General features: G+C 46.3%; 1 protein-coding gene across 6 annotated transcripts in view; it reads right to left on the bottom strand.

Moving 5' to 3' along the window:
- The window catches only part of LOC123992912 (alpha-actinin-4-like), a 43,926-nt gene that overhangs the window by 19,985 nt on the left and 4,292 nt on the right, over nt 1-19,649 (bottom strand). The window lies entirely within an intron of this gene.

The raw sequence follows: 19,649 nt of genomic DNA, 5'->3' as shown, positions 1-19,649 counted from the left end.
GAGGTAAGAGTGGGCGGAAGAGAGGTCACAGATTGGTGTAACCAATAGGAGGCACCAGTAGGAGGCACTCTTTCCTCTGGTCCAAAAAAGATATCCCAATGCCCCAGGGCAGTGATTGGAGACATTGCCCTGCGTAAGGCGCTGTCTTTCAGATGGAATGTTAAACGGGTGTCCTGACTCTGTGGTCACTAAAGATCCCATGGCACTTATCGTAAGAGTGTTAACCTCTGTGTCCATACCATCATCATCCCCAGCTTGCAACTGGCCCAGTCATCCCCAGCTTGCAACTGGCCCAGTCATCCCCAGCTTGCAACTGGCCCAGTCATCCCCAGCTTGCAATTGGCCCAGTCATCCCCAGCTTGCAATTGTCCCAGTCATCCCCAGCTTGCAATTGTCCCAGTCATCCCCAGCTTGCAATTGTCCCAGTCATCCCCAGCTTGCAACTGGCCCAGTCATCCCCAGCTTGCAACTGGCCCAGTCATCCCCAGCTTGCAACTGGCCCAGTCATCCCCAGCTTGCAACTGGCCCAGTCATCCCCAGCTTGCAACTGGCCCAGTCATCCCCAGCTTGCAATTGGCCCAGTCAACCCCAGCTTGCAATTGACCCAGTCAACCCCAGCTTGCAATTGACCCAGTCAACCCCAGCTTGCAATTGACCCAGTCAACCCCAGCTTGCAATTGACCCAGTCAACCCCAGCTTGCAATTGACCCAGTCAACCCCAGCTTGCAATTGACCCAGTCAACCCCAGCTTGCAATTGGCACATTCAACCCCCTCCTCCCCCCTCCTTCCCTGTAACTATTCCCCAGGTTGTTGCTGTACACTTACCTAGTAAAATAAGGGTTAAATCAAATGTAAAAAACAGACAAAGGAACAAACAGAAAACAGGAAGAGGGGAGCTGCAGTTCCTCAGGGCGCACAGACAGTAGGTTACAGGAAGTGTGCTGTGATTGGTTGACGTAATTCTGAGTATAAGTGCTTATTGAAGGATCAGGTCTACCCCGGGCCATACAATCTTATACATTAAGATTTAAAATGGCAAAACTGATCCCAATTCAGCACTCCTACTCCAAGCCTCTTTGTGAATATAGGCCCTAATCTCTTTAATTCAAATAACAGTCAGTATTTACCAGAGTGCTTCATGAGGTAAGTGAGTTGTAAGGTTGATATACTGCAGTGTACGCTACCCTGGTCACATATCCGCTTGTACCATCACGTTAACTCCTAGTCCCTCACAGTCATGCCAAACATGTTTCTGTGCTCAGTGACACATTCTTTAAAAAGGGCTCGTATGACAAGTAGTTGACACGAAACAGACATGGGACCGGGCTAACTGTACACATTATTAAAAACTAGGCCGGCACCAACGCAGAACATTTCTTTTGCATTTTATCCCACCAACATTAGCTCACGAGGCACTTTCTTTCTAGTGACAGTAATTGGAAAACATGCGTTTTGAATCTGCTTATTTTGAAAAGTTGTGGCACACACTTCATTAGTGGAGGGTTAAAAATGTTCTCCCCAAACTCCTAGTCTTTCTTTAAAAAAAGAAAAAAATCCCTCAGAGAAGGAAACTAGCGTCTGAAATGTGAGCTAAATAGTGTTCCTTCCTGACTGGGTTATTCTCATCCGTCAGAAATGGCATTATAAGAGGACTTTCAGTTCTTAACTCTGTGGGTTGTAGTTGACTGGAACATAGCTTCTGTAATCCACAACAACACCAATAAAACACAGCGATTCCTGAGTGGGTTAAACAGTAGAGATGGGGGACACTAACCCTCGTACACCTCTCTCCTTGTCCAGAGTCAACGAGACCCAATATGGCTCCTGTCAACCTCTGAGCTACCATTTGAACACAGCACTTTGCCCTTTGCTGCCCCCCCCCCCCAATAACTTTGTTCCACCGTCTCCCTGTATCACCCTGTTTCACAACGCCGAGTTGGGATCAGTCTCCCCTCCCTCCCCCAAGGTTAGGCATGGCAGGGTGTTACGATGTGTGTTGAAGTATGACAACATTATGACAGGGTGCTGGGCCTGGGCCTGCCCTCTCCCCATTCCACTGGGCTGCCACACAAAGGGCCCATTGAGCAGCATGTATATAATGAGTCCCTTCAGCACCCCCCATGCCCTCCAGCCCCTGCCTGAGCGAGACCCACGGGACAGGGGAGGGGCAGGAGAGGAGGGCTGACACACAAACAAACATCCCCTGCAAACACTGCTCCGCACGGTGTAGCTCGCCATCGGCCTCTGTAACACAGCAGGGATGTGGCACAGCACAGCAGCATTAACATGCACAGATAATTACCAACACAACAAACTAACTTGAACATAGACAGTAAACCAGGTCACATTCTAATTACTCTAGCTAGACACCAATAGCCTATATGATACAAAACCACCAGCTGAAAATATCCATTGTATTCTACTTCCTTGTTGTGGTAACAGTGTTCAGCGACACTACTAGGTTACTACAAACCCTATTAGGAAGCGCCAAGGCTCTGATGTCACACAGCGACACAGGTGTGCATCTCTAAGTCAGGAAGGGATGGGGCATGGCAGACCTGTTAGCATTAGAGGTGGCATTTTACGCCACAGAGTTGCTCAAACGTTGAATCAATTTCCGTAGTGAGCAAATAGTTTGCCCTTCTATGGCCAGGTACGTGTTGGTTGAGTGTCCGTGAGGGGGACACTACTCTTGTGGTGTTGAAGGACAGAGCAGGATCATTGCCACTCAGGACAGATCCTAGTAAAACAGGTCAAGTGGATTACAGGGATCTCTGCTCTCTGTCTACAACCAATGACCTCGACTAAAATTGGACACAGACACACAGGGCAACAGCCAAGAGGAAACCTTGAGACAATGTCTCACTACCTGGAGATAAAAGCCATGTGTTTTTCTTTCCAAAGCTACCTGTATGTCCACGCTTGACTAATGAGGATCAGAATAACCCAGAGTTCCGCTGTGTTCTGCTCAATTTGACGACAGAAAAAAAAAGTCACCTTCGGCCTAACGAGGGTTAACTTAAGGGTCATGTAGATGGACGGATAGCCCAGGTTTTAGACAACAAGGAGACAAACAACTCATGTCTCTGCCTGCCAACCGACCAGCAGCACTCCCCGAGCAGGAATGCAAGGGAGACGCAAGAACCGACAACCTACACACCCATTCCTTCCTTCTGACACACACTATCCCTGACGACGCACGCAGCACCCTAATCAAACACCTGCTTTTGTGACACACTAAAACGGGTAAGGGTGTGGCTGGCTGCACCTAGAAAGAATGACATAGGCTCGCAACACAATGCTAATGCACAACCGCTGTGCATTCCGCATGACTCCATGATGTGATGACCCGCCCACTGCTGTAATGAATGACAGCCTACCCAATCACTCACTGATGAGCTCTGTCACCATATTGTCCTCGTTCTGTAACTACATACATGTACACGCTGTCTCCCAGTCAGTAACACGCTGTCTCCCAGTCAGTAACACGCTGTCTCCCAGTCAGTAACACGCTGTCTCCCAGTCAGTAACACGCTGTCTCCCAGTCAGTAACACGCTGTCTCCCAGTCAGTAACACGCTGTCTCCCAGTCAGTAACACGCCTGTCTCCCAGTCAGTAACACGCCTGTCTCCCAGTCAGTAACACGCCTGTCTCCCAGTCAGTAACACGCCTGTCTCCCAGTCAGTAACACGCCTGTCTCCCAGTCAGTAACACGCCTGTCTCCCAGTCAGTAACACGCCTGTCTCCCAGTCAGTAACACGCTGTCTCCCAGTCAGTAACACGCTGTCTCCCAGTCAGAAAACAAGCCAGGCAGTAACATGCAGCAGGGCCAGCTTAGCTCTGGGAGTGTCAGCTAGTAGCTACGCCCCAACCATGTGTGTGTGTGCCCTAAAATCATTAAGGCCTAAGGGACAACGGCTGACAGGCCCAGTCAGGGACATGGACTGGTGGTGGGTACAGTGAGTGTGTGCTCTCAATAGTCCCAGAGGTGAGGAAACCAATTAACAGGGAGGAAGCTCCCACGCTACTGATTATAACGTTATTGTCATCATTATAACTGCTCCTGTATGAGGTGTGGAGAGGGCTGTGTACTATTATGAAGCTCCTGTGAGGATTTCGTGAGAGGCGACAGCAGAGGTGTGTGTTGCCCACCTGTGACTGAGTACAGGGAGTGGAAGGTAGCAGGCAGGCAGAGGTCTGGGAGTCAGTCGTCAACACCTTGGCCCACACAAGGCCACCTATTCTTAGGCTACGGCTCAATTAGCTAGGTCTGCCTGGTGGCCGACGCACTAGAGGTCTGTGAGGTGCCCATCGTCTCAGTCAGCAGTCGCATAATAGCCCCTCTGTTCAAACACACTGGAACAGGTAGCTCATTGTGCCTGCCCACCAGCCAGACTATTTCACTAGATGACTATTAGGAGTAATAGCATTTTCCTGACAAGAGCACAAACACACTTGGAGCAGGAGGAAGCTTGATTATCCAACACCACTTCCTTCAAGTTCGACGGCTGGCTGGCCATTCGGATCAAATCATGTATGGAAGAATGACCAGGGCCGGTATTCATAAAGCAACGCAGGAGTGAGTGAGTGAGTGAGTGAGTGAGTGAGTGAGTGAGTGAGTGAGTGAGTGAGTGAGTGAGTGAGTGAGTGAGTGAGTCGCACACCAGCTGAATTCAGAAACAGCTGTTTGTACAATATCAGAGCCGCACTCCAGCTGAATGCATAAACAGCTGTTTGTACAATATCAGAATTCTCTCAAGGTCAGCTCTACCATAGACAGTGAAGCACCACTCCACCTTGGTCTTCCATGTTGCCCACCTTTTATCAATGACTCAATACAGCAACACAAAAGGCAATCTTGACGGAATTGAATTCTTTGATGGCCAGAATGTTCTTATTGCTGTAGGCCCTACAGACCATCTACATAGCTCCGGTCTCCAGTCCAAACTCACGCATGGTAATAATCTAGCCAGCTACCATAAGTAGTCAGCACTCATCCTCAATCATTTCCCAGAGACTTTCTGTTAGAGATAGTTAATGGTTGAGTAGTATATCCCTGGGCTGTTCCCTATGGCTGGCTCGCTCCCTGATCCTACCCCTGTATTACAGAATCCCTGGGCTGTTCCCTATGGCTGGCTCCCTCCCTGATCCTACCCCTGTATTACAGAAGCCCTGGGCTGTTCCCTATGGCTGGCTCTCTCCTTGATCCTACCCCTGTATTACAGAAGCCCTGGGCTCCCTCCCTGATTACCCCCAGAAGCCCTGGGCTGTTCCCTGGCTGGCTCCTCCCTGATCCTACCCCTGTATTACAGAAGCCCTGGGCTGTTCCCTATGGCTGGCTCCCTCCCTGATCCTACCCCTGTATTACAGAAGCCCTGGGCTGTTCCCTGGCTCCCTCTCTGCTGTTCCCTGATGGCTGGCTACAGAAGCCCCTCCCTGATCCTGCCCCTGTATTACAGAAGTTCCCTGGGCTGTTGCCCCTGTATTACAGAAGCCCTGGGCTGTTCCCTGCAACTCGCTCCCTCCCTGGGACGGGCCATCTATTACAGAAGCCTTTAAAGAGTATGCCCTGGTGTTGAAGTCACTCTGCTCTCATTACCCTGTCAGGTCTGGACAGGTGATCATTAAAAAAAAACATAGCACACACAAACCTCCCTCTCTTCGTGTGCTGACAAGCCAACACTAAAAAGAGGAACTCATCGGAGTACAGATTCTCCTCCAGTGAGAAAGTGTTGTTTCAGTTTGCCAGTAGAAGTGACCATTTGGGCAAACTGCTGTAAACAGAAGCTGACAAACAGTTTGATAAATGAGAGCTTCTCCTGACATCTCTAGTGGGCTCGCTTATGGTCGCCCAGAAAAACAGAGATGAAAAGCGGGAACACGATTTGGTTATGGTGTGAGCATAATGCATGAAGGTACGACGTAACATGAATGTCAAAGCCCTGCAGCATGACAGTGACCCACACATGACCTGCACCTCACGTTATGTGATGGGTGTAGGGTACACCTCTAATAGGGAAGAGTCTCAGAACGTGTCCCAATAAATCACTCCCTCCTCCTGATGTTCACTACAGCCCACAAAAATAAAAGTGTTGGATTGGTGGAGACATGGGCTGGTGGGAGATTCCTCAAATTCTTTCAAATCCGTGAAGGGACGTTAACAACTGCACACTTTGGAACTAGAGACTTGGGAGTGGGACACAGTGTTGCACAGCGGTGGTGGGCAGGAGAGTTGTCCCCAGGTCAGACTCAACTAGAGCAAGCTCTGGTTAAAGAGAAGTAGTGACCTAGAAGTATTAGTGCTGCAGCTCTGTGTGGTTACTGGACTTTCTTTTGAAGTCTCCTGCAGCAGGGGGGGGGGCGTAGAACAGAGAGAGAGTAAAATCCTGGGGGCAAATTGTTGGACTTTTCACAAACCGTAGGAAATTCCAGCAGGGGGAAGCAGTGTTTATTTGCTGATTTATTTATGTGGCTTCCTGTCTTTGTGCGAGTCCAGGTTGGGTTGCACCGAGCAAGGGGGCTCTACTGACCTGTTAACCCTTTCAGTGACCTGCCTTGGGCCAGATTCTGTTACCAGCCAAGACCCGGGGGATGAGAGACTGGGAGGAGAGGTACAACTACAGAAGTAGAGCAGGACAGGGCCACACATCAAACAGACCAACATGTCAACACTCAGGACAGTGAGGACACACTGTTGTGCAAATGTGGACTGTTGTCTGTCAATAGTAGTGCTCTGAGCACAGTCTGTTGCTTAATGTCAACAACTGCCAATTAGCCTATACGTTGTGTCAATACTCAAGTCTTAAAACAGCTGCAGCTCCGATGCTCAATACACAGAACAAATTAGACAACTTTATCTGACCATGGACACACACATTTGACGTACATGCTGTAATTCTAGTTACTGGCCTAGGATTTAGTAGGGCCGAGCAGGCAGTCCTATGAGAATCTCTGTTACCTTATAAAGGATGACATTAAAAGAGGCACCAGGCAGCAGTCACAGTGAGGTGAAACGGCCTAGTAGCATCCATTCAGCAGCAGCATGGGACATGGCTGGGTAAAGTATGTAGGCCACAGGCAGCTCAGCTGACACAGGCAATATGGCCGCCCACCCTAGCCTCCCACTCCCTGCTCAGTGAGAGGATAAAAGTGTGTTTAATGAGAGGCTGTGGCAGTGACCTGAGAGGGAATCTCCAAATATTTGCACGGTTCCTTTCATCTGCGGTCCAGTATAGACACCCTTCAATTCAGGGGGGGGGGGATGAGAGAGTGAGGGGGAAAAAGGAGAGAGAGGGAGGGTTGGTGACGAGAGCCTTCGATGGAATGACCGTCATCTTAATTAGAACGATAGAGATGTCAGGAATGCCAACTATGTCTATTGATAGCAAACTTCTGAGAGGCGGCTGGTTTGGGTCATGGCATTTTGGGCAAAAACGCAGAAGGAACAGTGAGGCCGGAGGGGGCCATGCAGTCAGAGGGACCTCTAATGACTGAAGTGTGGTGGTGGGAGGGGGACACATTTTTCTGTATTTAGTCTGCCAAAACAGCAGCTACTCTTCCTGCAACATTAAGGCAGTTATATATTTTAAAAACATTACATTAACAGATTTCACAACACATTAAGTGTGTGCCCTCAGGCCCCTACTCTACTAACAAATATCTACAACACAAAATCTGTGTGTGTTGCTTCACAGTCCCGGCTGTTCCATAAAATGTATTTTCAGTTCATCAGTTACCTGATGTGGAATAGAGTTCCATGTAGTCATGGCTCTGTAGTACTGTGTGCCTCCCATATTCTGTTCTGGATTGTGAAGAGACCTCTGGTGGCATGTATTGTGGGGTATGCATGGGTGTCCGAGCTGTGTGCCAGTAGTCAATATCTCTCACAAATACAAGTAGTGATGAAGCCAATCTCTCCTCCACTTTGAGCCAGGAGAGATTGACATGCATATTATTGTTAGCTCTCTGTATACATCCAAGGACCAGCCATGCTGCCCTGTTCTGAGCCAATTTTCCTAAGTCCCTCTTTGTAGCACCTGACCACACGACCGAACAGTAGTCCAGGTGCGACAAAACTACAGCCTGTAGGATCTGCCTTGTTGATAGTGTTGTTAAGGCAGAGCAGCGCTTTATGAAGGACAGACTTCTCATTTTAGCCACTGTTGTATCAATATGTTTTGACCATGACAGTTAACAATCCAGGGTTATTCCAAGCAGTTTAGTTCAACTTGCTCAATTTCCACATTAGGCATTACAATATTTAGTTGAGGTTTAGTGAATGATTTGTCCCTAACTTGTCATCAGTAAAGATTGAAAGTAGTAAGGGGCCTAGACAGCTGACGTGGGGAATTCCTAATTCTACCTGCATTATGTTGACGACGCTTACATTAAAGAACACCCTCTGTGTTCTGTTAGACAGGTGCCTGAGGGCACACACACTTTCTAGTAGGCTTAAATTGAAGATATGGCAAATAGGAGTGGTCAATATCGTCCGCTTTATCCTCAGTAATTTTCCACCCAAGTCGTCAGACCCCGGTGGCTTGTCATTGTTGATAAACAATTTCTCCTCTTCCACACTTACTTTACAGAATTCAAAATTACAAAGCTTATCTTTCAGAATTTGATCAGAGATACTTGGCTGTATAGTGTCAGTGTTTGTTGCTGGCATATCAAGCCTAAATTTACTGATCATGCCAAAAGAAAAAAATCATTAAAGAAATGACCACGATCAGTGGGTGTTGCGATGAACGAGCCATCGGATTCAATTAATGATGAAGCAGAGTTTGCCTTTTTGCCCGAAATGTCATTTAAGGTGCTCCAAAGCTTTTTACTATCAATCTTTGTCATTTATCTTTGCCTCATCCCTCAATCATATAATTTTTCAATTCCTCATCAATCCACAGGGATTTAACTGTTTTACAGTCATTTCTTTAATGGATGCATGCTAATTAGAATCAGGAATAAGCAATTTCATAAATGCGTCAAGTGCAGCGTCTGGTTGCTCCTCATTTCACACCACGGACTAACTAATATTCTTTACATGAACAACATAGGAATCACTACAAAACTTTATGTATGACCTTCTGTACACTGTAATAGGCGTAGCCTTTGGAACTTTGGTCTTCCTAGATATGGCTAATATAATGTGATAACTACATCCGATGGGATTTGGCAAATTTCTGCAGCAATAGTAATGATGTGATCAATACATGATGATTTCATTCCTGTGCTGATTGTAACTACCCTGGTAGGTTGACTGATAACCTGAACCAGATTGCAGGCACTGGTTACAGTTTGAAGTATTTTCCTGAGTGGGCAGCTTGATGCAAGCCAGTAAATATTTAAAACACACAGAAAATATAACTCTGATATCACATACATTATCAAGCATTTCACACGTTATCCAGATAGTGACTGTTAGCAGTTGGTGGTCTATAAACAGCTCCCACCAGAATGGGCTTTAGGTGAGGTGATGAACCTGTCGCCATATTCCATCAACGGTGTTTAACATGAGATTCTTTAAGCTTTACAGGAATGTGGTTCTGAATATAAAAAGGCCACACCTCCACCTTTGGCATTTCTTTTTTATTTAACCAGGAAGGGCTCATTGAGATTAAAATCTCTTTTTCAAGAGCGCCCTGGCCAAGATCGGCAGCACCAAGTCATTACAAAAAAATTACAGACAGACAAAATGAAAAACTACAAGTTATCTAGTAAAAACCATTGAATTCACAAGAGTATAAAACAGCAAATTAAAAACACTGACAGGTCAGGGAATCAGCCTCAAAATCCTTCATCAGTGATATAAACATTTCTGTATTGCTACCACTATCAAAAGTATTATCTAAGTGAGTTTCAGAGATTGACAGAATGAATGTCATCTGTTACTAGCAAATTATTGATTTCATTAAACGTGTTTCTTAAGCTACATATGTTAGTGATGCTTTAGATGAAAACTGCCTACAAAAAATATCTAACCTAATTTTAAAGGCCCAGTGCTGTCAAAAATGTGATTTTCATGTGTTTAATATACATTTCCACAATGAGGTAGGAATAATACTGTCAAATTGTGAAAAATGTCAGTAAAAATGTCAGAAAAATGGGCATTAAGAGCTTTTTGAAAAGGCCGCCTGACATTTCAGCCTGTTTAGGTGGGATGGAGTTTTTGCCTGCCCGGTGAAAATCACCAGGTGGAAAATTAGTTAGACCAATAAGAAAGTTCCCAACCTCTCTGCCAATACAAGCTAGTTTTCCCCTCCCTGCTCAGACCACTCCCAGACGTCCGAGCAGAATTATTGCTCGAGAAATTGCTCTTAACTAATTTAACCATTTTAACTGGAAACAATCACAGTAAGGTACATAAAGATGCACTATGCAGAAGTCTCTGCAAGTTCCTGGTTGCTAAAATGGTTTGCACCAATTTTAGTTTGTGACAAAACAAGCAGTCATTGTCTAGAGAATCATCGTACCATCTAAACAGCTGTGAAATATATTTTCCATAAATTTAATTGGTTTATTTTCAGCTGGTGTACAAAACCAAAATTATAAACTCCAAAACAAAACTTAACACATAGAACAGATCTACCACTTCTTAGACTTGCTTTCAATGAGAATGGAATATCTATAGCTCACATTTCTATGTGAATTTGGTCAATTCACCCAAAAAGTTACAAATAGTAGTTTTAATTGTTACCCAGAAATAATTTGATATAGTTTTTAAAAAACGTCTACATTGGATATTTAAGAGACCGTGTCGATGACTTAGTTAATAGACCTTTAGGCTCCACAGCCTATGCAGCCACTGGAGTAAGCAGCCTTAGTCACCCTGAGTCAGTATGAAATCTCACTGCAACACCTCACACCACCCGTTCACAAACACAGACTAAATCGGCAGCCCGCAAATCAACTTCCTGTTTAACAAGCCACAGGACAGGGAAGCGGGGGGGGGGGGCGGGGGGGTGACGTCCATCCTTTAGTCTACATCCATCCAGGAAGAAGATTGTATTGAGATGAATCATTAGGAATGATAGTGATCCATCAGTGGAACACCACCACAGTTAACAATGTAGAAACCAGGAAACTAAACCACAGGAAATGAAGTCAACCTTAAAGTATCACGCTATGTTGGTGCATCTAAAATAGCTGAGATCACTTCAAGATAAGATGGGGATAGTCATGTTTGTTCATGGGTTCATGAGGTACAGCAACACAAGGGTATTTTAAAGTATTTTACGGTTTTATGGGTTGGAACTTATGTGCTATAATAGCAAGTGAAAGTGTAAATCTTAAGGAACTCCAGTCAAGTGGTTAAATCCCCCACATTCTGAGCTTTGTCAACAGACCGCCCCATGTGAACACCTAGCAGTCTAGTGGTGTCCCTTGTTACCCGTGACTTTTCCTGACCAAGAGCCACACCTCTAGTATAAATTAGGTAGTGACAAGTTGGTCCAAGTCCTCAAATGGTCTTTTCAGGTCATGACATCCTCAAATTCCAATGGCTCAGATGTGAAGTTTACAGCTATTTCATGCCCAAAGTTAAATGATCATCTCGATTATCGTGAGCAGACGTCTTTGTCAAGGAGATGCTTTCATAGCCGCTCAAGGATCACTTTCAGAGTATATGCCAAATGTAAACAAACCCAGCCCGTACGGAAAGGAGATAAGAGTGTGCAGACTAAATAGCGTGCTCAGGCCTCATCCTTTTGGCGGTTGGCTTAGGGGAGGACTGGGCCTTTCCCCTTTTAAACCTCTACCCCAACTCACATTCCACTATGACATGGACACTTATTAAATACATTGGGTACATATCCCAAATAAATCACATCAGATGGAGATACTGTGGCAAGGTTCACATAGTAACTGTAGAATGCATGACAGGAGGTATGGAAATAAATGGAAAATTCAATTAAAGGGTTTTCCTTCCTTCCTTCCTTCCGTCCCAAACCCTCCACCCCCACTCCTCTGCCGAGGCGAACGCTTAAGGATTGTGCCTTATCCAGATTCTTCAAATGGCAAACATGAGATAAGGATCCCTTTCAGTCTCCTCCCAGTTCGAGGCCAACGCCTGGAAACACAACCATTGAATCCCACACAATGGAGGAGTGCAGCCTGACCTCTATGGGGGCACATCCAGACCATTGTCTACGGCCCAGACATTCTGATAGACCATGAATCATGGTCTGATTCTTCACCTGCTTGTATTATTCTGTATGTTAGTAGTCATGAAACTGTATTTACGTCAATTATATACAATCAGAGTATCAAAATTTACCTTGACCACTGCTTGAAATGAGAAATGGCCTTGAGTGAATTTGCGATTGTAATGCAAGACCTTTGATCGAGTTACATATTACAGACTTCAGCCACCCCAACATACATTTATTTACTTTCCAGAAGCTCTTTATCCACCCTTTGACCTTTAATAACAACGCAGCAGTTCAGCGAATCACATAATAAGCTGATGTCGTTACACGGCTCTGTCATTACATGGCTCATTCTAGGGATATGCATGTTTGTTTGTGCTGGGTTGGAGGGAATCTAGGTCCAATCCTGCCAAACAGGGAGGATGTGTAGTGTGATGCGAGTCACCCAACAGGATGGAGGCTTTTGATATGGCTCAGATCAGTCAGCATTTCCTGCAGCCTCTATGAGTAAGCAGTGATTGATGACAGCATCAATGGGGCTGGTCACCATAATGATGACACAGACTTTCCACATAATACATCCAGATGCCCCGATTTACCCTACTGTGGGCTAAACGATGACGGGAGGATGGGTCAACTTCCACCCATCACTCAAACTACAATAGATTTTTTTTAAAGCAAATTTATGAGAAGTGAGTTGTCTATTCATGCCATTTTTTAGATTACCATGAAACAACACTATTTGAGTAACATTATGGATGACACATACAGTTGAAATATGTTATTTCCTGACTGTACAGAGGCTAAGCCACAGCATCTCCTTCTCTGTAGGTGCTGACCAGAGCGTGAAGCAGTCCAACCAGAGTGACTGCTGACCGTACCTTTCTGGCCACTGAAAGAGGAAGCCATTACAAAGAGAAACAAGAAGTACAGGACAGTGAAGCACAGCTGAGGAACAAATACAGCAACCGCAAGCACACTAAACAAGGCAACTGTGGTCAAATATTAGCAGGATGTTCCTCAAGCCGATAGTTCTCACTTTACTCAACCAGGCGCGAGTTATTTCAAACTTAATCCCAAGACTCACTGTAACCAAACAGGGTGCTCGGTTGGTAGAACCACGTCCGCCTCCTCTGCATTGGCCAATATGACATCTCCAGCAGCCCCCGCCATCAGTAAAGCTGGACAGGCAGCCAAGATTGTGTGGGTGCGCAGTTTGACACCTACACACAGACAGCACATTTGTAACAGGTTACTGTGAACTTGATGCCTTCCCTTCTCCCAAACATCTCAACACAGACTTAACTGGACTACCAATAAGCCATTTAGTCAAAGACAGAGGATTATGGGGGAGGATAGTCATTTCCTCAAATGGGTGTAGGGCTGGAATGACCGCCGTCCTAAGACGAAGGAATTTGTGAACGGTCGACAAGAGTCTGAACTTCATGGCTCCAACACCACTGATGTAAGAACAAGAGATGTTCAGTGGGAACGCTGGCCTTTGTGCCCAGATGAACATGCTTAGATAACCCTTGGGACTCGTTTCACAGCGATGGTGGGAGAGAGAGAGAAAAAGGAGCGTGACATTTCTGCTTTATTCCAGACATTCCCAGTGGGGCAGGAGTGTGTAACTCCGGCCTCATTAAGCCTGCACCTCATCTGCTCTACATCTGTCACCTCCTCTAAATCTGTCATCTCCTCTAAATCTGTCACGTTCTCAGAGTCAGAGGAGATGTCTAAAACAGCCTCAAGCAATAGCACAGCCTGGAATCATCTCTTTAATAGCGATAGTCAACCTGGTCTGCAAGATCAGAATATATTAAACATGGTCTATGGCAGGCTTCCCTAACTGGCCAGTGGGTAGTTTTACTTGGCCCCCCCCTCATTGTTGGAAATAAGACAAAAAATATCAGGAAATAAGCTCCATGTGATTTTAAACTTAAGAAATCTGTTTAAGTGTTCCCACGTATACACACGATGGTGTGCACAATGTAAGCAAGGTTTGAAGTTGTTGAAGTCAAACATATATGTTTGTGCTTCTTGCAGTCAATTTGTAATTATGTTCCTGCAACCCAACCTTCAACTTAAAAAGAAAATAATATGATTTTATGGATTCCACGGCCTGTTTTATGAAACATAGCCTACCTAGGCTTATAGATTCAATTGTCCTGAAGTTACTCAACTAATGTTTCATCTTGTGAAATTGGTTCAGACTACATTTTGTTATTTAACTAGGCAAGTCTGTTAAGAACAAATTCTTATTTAAAATGACGGCCTAGCACGAGACCTCCTGCGGGGCCGGAGATTAAAAATATATTATATATTAATAAATAAATGGAGGACAAAACATGGCAGTGGAATAATCAATCAGAAATATCTTTCTCATTAACAGTAAGTCAGGCAAAGGCTTTAAGACCAAGGCAAAAGCCAGATTGTGACAGAGGGGAAGGTGTGGGCTATTTGTAGAAAGCCTTTGAAATCCTATGTGGAGGATCGAGAGAGGGAAACAGAGGGAGCGAGAGAGCGAGCCTGAGGAAAATGTAACCAAACCAGAAAAGCAGGCTGGCCCAGTAGACAGCATTGTCACATTAACTGCCTCTTCCTGTCGTTGCCTGCCTCTCGCACTTGTTGCCTTATAAGGTGGCGTTATCACTGTGGCGATGATGTAACAGCTTAAAGTGCAACCCCCCCCCCCGCACACGCAAACCATTTTCTTCTTCTTCAAAAACACCTCTTTATCAGATGAAAAAGTTTTCAAATAATGGCCTGCATCTTAAAACGACAACCCCCACATCCTTTCACAACAATTGTGTCCTGGATGTGTGTGTGTTTGTTCTAAAGGAATGTGAAACACGACACACACACACACACCTCCTATGAGCCAGAAGAAGAAGAGAAAACAGGGAGAGAGAGAAAACACACTGCATTACTGCTGTAGCTTCTGTAACTGTGCAAACAGCACCCTCCATCCTGCCACTGGAGAAGGCGTCATGCTCCCGGTCTCAGGAAAGGTCTCCTATAGCAAAGTCCAATGTGTGCATGTGCGTGGCCTGAGATACCCTGCAGTGGAGGCTGGTGAGTTACTGTCCTGTGGGTCATTAGGAGGAAGTCAGAACCCGCCCCACCACCGACAGACATTCCACAGCTAACCCGACCCTTTATGACTCACAGCCCTTCATGTCTGACACACACACATGCACACACACACACACACACAAAATGGATGCCAAGAAACTCTTCAACACATATTGCAAAGGCATATACAAACATAGTTACACATACAGGATGCCAAGATTCTTGCTTAAATATTGTCCAAATGGCCATTGCCTAATCGTACCTATACACAGTCGAGAGCAGACTCACAACTCTCACCCAACACATAAACATCCAACCAGCCTTTTCTAAACAAAACACTGATCCCAAACATTATGAAGACGAGAAGGGGGAGGGGCTGAGGGAGAGAACATCACCAGACACCACACCCCTCTCCTGCAGTCAGAGTGTGTGACAGGTGATGTGTGTGGTGAGAGTGGGCAGGGAGGGAGCCCTGGAGCTCAGCCCCTCTGCAGAAGAGGGGGGCATACAGAGCCTCTTAAGAACCAACCCGGAGCAGGATCTCTGGCTCGGCCACAACCCACATCACTGACTGGGGAGAGCCTGACTGGCTGTGACCCACCTCCCCGCCCTCCCCATCCACCGCCCCTCCCCTCCCCTCTCCAGGGGTCTCCGCTGAATCAGACTCACTGCTGCTTCATGTCATAAACACATGTACAGTACTTAACCCCTCTCTCCCCCCAATCTAAGTGGATTTGATACAATGAGCCCGTCTCAGATTGACCCCCACAGAGTCAGTTGGCCTGGGGTGCTAAGCCGGGGGGGGTACCATACATGCAGGTGGGGGATATTACAAGGCCGTCAAGTGTAATGCCCTCTTAATGACTTTCATAATGCACTGGAGTCACCCCCCTGCCCCTTTGGGCTGCTGCGTGGACCAGTCCTGTGTAAGCTTCAGAAACCGATATCTTCACATTCTTACATCCTGGAAATGAATTACACTGGCCTGGTCCCTAAAGACCATGGTAGTAGAGCAACACCAAAGACTGAACTCAGAGAGACTGTACAAGATCATACCAACAACAATGTAAAGAACACTTCAAAGAACAGTGGTACTGTGTGACACATGAGAACAGTGTGAACGCTGGTGGTGTGAACGGTGACACACTGAGGCATTCATTCACACATGAGATTCACCCATCTGTTTGGCTGGGCCTACACTGCTGCAGGTTGTTCGATTTTCCAGTACACAGCTGCGGTGGAGGGCCCCCTGTACAGGGCACTCTTTGTTAAAAGCTCTCTTGTTAAATAATGCCTTTGGGGGCTTTGATTTGTCCGAGATATTGTCTGGTGCACTTCCCTGGCCTGCACGGCTCTTTGAGGAAGGAGAACAGAGATGCAGGCAGTTGGATGATTCCCCAGTGAGTATAGGAGAGGAAGGAATTCACTGGGGGGAAACATATCTCTGACCCACACCCTGGGCCTGCTGTGATAAGGTCCTCTGTCAGCTGGCCAGTAACCAACAGGGAAAGGCAGGTCACAATACAGACAGAGATAAATCACCCCAAGTCCTTTCCTCATCTCTCATCCGGCAGGTTATCCACTAACAGGCCTGGTTAAGGGCGGGCGGAGACACATCAAGGGCAATCCTCCTCCTTCAGTGAACACGGATCATCACTCTGTATTCGCTCCCAATCTGCCTCACGCTACGCTTATGGCCCCAAATCTCTCCTACTTTGTGGAACTGAAAGGCACAGAGTGATCTGATTCTCAGGGCTACTTCTACAACTGGAGTTGAATAAGGAAGCAACAGAAAACCACAGAAGCCACAACCTTTCTTCCCCTTTCCTGCTACTCCCTTGAGATGGACTCTAGTAGGAGTCACATACTGGGCTGAACTAGGTCAAACAAGCCCACGGGACTGGGCGAGTTTAAACGGGGACATCTACGACACGAGATGAGCCAGTGGTCTTGACACATCATACTAGAGAGATGGTGACGGCTGTGCCCAAACTAGCCCGAATAACCTCTCAAGTTAGAGGACAAACATTTATGAGTCTAGTGGGTGAACTGTCTGGCATAGCTGTACGCTTCTGGTCTTTGTAAGGTTGTTTGTGTGCTAGCAACAGTCTCTGAAGAGCTGCCTTTGTGTTGCAACACACTCGAGGCAAAAAAGCCAGGCATTTCACTTCCTCCCTTACAATCTGCCGGTCTGCCTCTGTAAATGCCTGACTAGAAAGACCGCCTCCCACACGAGGACCCCACCACACGGCTGAAATGTTAAACCGCACTAGCTTGCTGATCAAGACAAAATCTAACCGGCTGCTGGCCAAAAAATATAAATATATAGCCTAAATCCTAAAAATAAGCCTGTGTATTCCCGTGGGCAGTGCTCTAATCCTCTTACAGTCTTTTGTCTGGGCCCTGTACACTTGAGTCTTTCAGTGGCGCTGCAGACATTAGATGCAAACAATGGGCCAAGGACAGAGGAAGTGTTGCTGTGGTTGATTCTCTCTGTGCCCTCTGAATGGATGCAGGGTGAAACCACGAACCGGCAGACAGCGACAAAGTCAGACAGGGACTGTGTGTGTGTGTGTGTGTGTTTAGGCACTTGTTGATTTTCTGTTGTTTTCCAAGGGCCGGGGGCAATGAACAACATCCCAAGTCCCAACAGGCCTAGTTGAGACCCTCTCTCACACTGTGCCCCACTTACCAGGGTCTTTAATAATAAAACGAGAAGCCACAATAGAAATGAGAGATGGCCTCAGAGAAAACACTTCAAAGAGCTGCTCTTCTTTACGACCTTCCCTTATCATGGCTACAGGGTATCAGGAGCCCCATAAAAAGGTGTTGTGAGAAGCAGTAGTGTCTGCCAATGAACTAACTAGTATAGATCCTTCAAAAAGACAGGAAGCAGTTCACTTTGGTTGTTAATACACACCTGCTAGGAGCACCCCAGCAGCAGGTTCATCAGATCGAACCACATCTATCTATCCAGACCAACCAGTCCTGAGCCAAACTCAGCTGACCGACAGTTAAACCCATCAAACCTGCAGTTTATAAGCCAACACTTGCATCACTTATATCCAAACAGATCTGTAAAGTAGGTCGTTGGGAATGTGTCCTTCAGCTCAAGGTTACCATTTGAGCAGCATTCTCCACAGCTATGGAAAGTCACTGACCAAAAGGCTTACCGATACTGTGGGTCTCTGACCATGCCCTCCTGATCCTCCTTAGCCCTTCCACCAGAGCCATGTTCTTATTAAGTCCCCTGATCCAGCTGCCTCTCCTCCAGCCGGGATAACGGTGAGATCATGTCAGGGGCCAAGCCTGCTACCAGAGCTTGATGCAGCTCAGATACCAAGTGCTGTGGTTAAACAAACACGAGATACATTAACTCAATGACAAGTCAGTGGGAGGATGGGGTCAATGGTAGAAAATGTTCTATTGCGAGTCAACTTTAAAAACGGTGTGGTCCAAGGCAGATCTTTACCAAATGGTATAGCGCCAGACTGTAACCGCCTGGAGTATATCACTGATGTGGTGGGGATAGAGCCATCCAATGATGGCATGCCCCTGGTGATGATGACCCAGTCGAAGGTCACCTTTAAAAGTAACTGGTCTCTGGTTCATTGTGAATTCGGGTGGACTGCGTAGCTGTAGTAGGCATTCTACCAGCCGAGCCTAAATGTCTGTGTCTCACTGTGGAGGAGCCTTTCCAATAGCAGAGACGAAGGCCTTCAGCAGACTCATACAGACAACATGTTTCTCTGCAGCAACATATTGATGTAAAGTACAACGTAGTCTCTCTGCACATCTGCTCCCAGTAACAGAGTCTCCCTGTGGCCTGACACTGAATGGATATGATATCAAATATTAGAACAAGCCTTTTATCCAGACAGTCTTTCCTGGGGGTTTTCAGGGGATTTGTGGGACAGATGTGTAGGGTTCAGGCCAGGGTTAACTTCCAGCACAGATTGGGGACATCTACTGCTGCTGTGGTGGTGGCACTTGGCAAGACCAGTAACATGGGTCAATTGACAGAGAAACAAATGACATCTAGTGAAACCTGGTAGGCTGCACTAGAGGACGGTATTTCAGGTCCTACACTTAAGTCCTTGACTATGAGCGTTGTGGTAGAGCCAGCTAGACAGACACACTGGTGACTAAAAGCCAGTTTTGATGGTGGTGACTCAGATCGGAAATTGGTTAGAACTGCCATTATTCACTAAAGCAAGATGCTTAATCTGAACTTCTAAAGAAAAGTATCTCAGTGCAGGGCTGGGGGCAACCCAGGTCCTGGAGTGCCACAGGCATGTTTTTCATTTAACCGACCTAGAAAACCAGGTGTGGGGAATATAGGCAATCAATGAACTGATCAATTAGCTCAGTTGGTCAGGTGTGGTGCCAAGTTGGAACAAAATCCTGCAGGACCTGTGGCACTCCAATAA

This window comes from Oncorhynchus gorbuscha, linkage group LG13, assembly GCF_021184085.1.
Source record: "Oncorhynchus gorbuscha isolate QuinsamMale2020 ecotype Even-year linkage group LG13, OgorEven_v1.0, whole genome shotgun sequence".
NCBI lineage: Eukaryota > Metazoa > Chordata > Actinopteri > Salmoniformes > Salmonidae > Oncorhynchus > Oncorhynchus gorbuscha.
Note: the sequence above shows the minus strand (reverse complement) of the source record. Positions and strands in the feature narration are given on the sequence as shown.